Source organism: Montipora foliosa, chromosome 7, assembly GCF_036669935.1.
Source record: "Montipora foliosa isolate CH-2021 chromosome 7, ASM3666993v2, whole genome shotgun sequence".
NCBI lineage: Eukaryota > Metazoa > Cnidaria > Anthozoa > Scleractinia > Acroporidae > Montipora > Montipora foliosa.
In genome coordinates this window covers 11,014,535-11,015,560 of record NC_090875.1, presented here as the reverse complement: position 1 = coordinate 11,015,560, position 1,026 = coordinate 11,014,535, and the positions used below count along the sequence as shown (strand labels likewise).

Sequence of the window (1,026 nt, the reverse complement as noted above, 5' to 3'; positions counted from 1 at the left end):
ATCAGAACAACAATAGAACTGACGGGTCATTTTGTCTTCCCAATTTCATACAATTCCTTATTCAATGTCATGGAGTTGAGTGTCGTCAGTATTTAATTAAATCCAAAAGATCGAAGTTCTTTCAAAAATGTATAATTTTGCATCTTAGCATTACTAGGAGCGAACAACAGCCCTACATTCCTGTCACGGCGTTTTCACAGACCGATTTATTTTCAGATTGAATTTCCCGCAAAATGAGACTCCCACGGGAGCCCAATGACCAATCACAAGAAACTAACTTGACGTCATAGCGTTACTGAACTGGAACTGCCTTTTCTGCGGACGGGGAGAAGACTTTAGTGTTACCTACCTCTTCCGGTTCTTGAAAAACAATGCCAGATTGCATGGCTCGGTAACCATCCAGAAAACCTCTGAAAATGAAACGCAACATCAAGATTTTCATGGTTTTGTGACTAGCGGAAAACCGACGTTTGTGATTTTGCTTAAGTTTAGTGGAGGGATCAAGAATCGTGTTAATCTCGTACCCAGATCTCCCACGGTCATACGGAAGGGAGATCTGGTAAAGTTCGATTTCGAGCATGCTCAGTGCCAGCGAGGCCCGAAATACGGGCATTTCTATCACTGCGCATGTTCGTGCTCTCTGTTGTGATTTTGGGTGATTTTGCGGAATAAACATGGATCTCAAGAGTATTCGTGAAGAGATTCTTTTGGGTAGAGGACAAGGAAACCTTAAACTTAAGCCGAAACAGAGAGAAGCGCTACAGGCGATTGTTTTTGAACGGTCGAGATTGTTTAATTGTCGGAGCAACTGCAGAATCAATGAAACGAGCGCTTAGCCGTAATCAATAAACGAGCGCTATTCTCTTCACACGACCTCGTGCAAAGTGTAGCTGGCCAAACCTTAAATTGAAAGCCAAAATGTTAAAGACGGTTTAGGCCTAATCACTGAAACGAACGCTCAGGATTCACACAATCTCGTGAGAAGTGTAGTTAACCAAACCGTAAATTGAAAGCGTAAATGTTAAA

At 42.2% G+C, this 1,026-nt stretch overlaps 1 protein-coding gene across 1 annotated transcript in view; it reads right to left on the bottom strand.

The window, feature by feature from the left end:
* The window catches only part of LOC138010551 (uncharacterized), an 18,082-nt gene extending 17,686 nt beyond the window's left edge, over positions 1–396 (bottom strand). The window contains exon 1 of the mRNA XM_068857532.1: positions 350–396. The gene's annotated coding sequence lies outside the window, so the exon portion shown is untranslated. The remainder of the gene's footprint in view (positions 1–349) is intronic.
* Between the last annotated feature and the right edge of the window lie 630 nt (positions 397–1,026).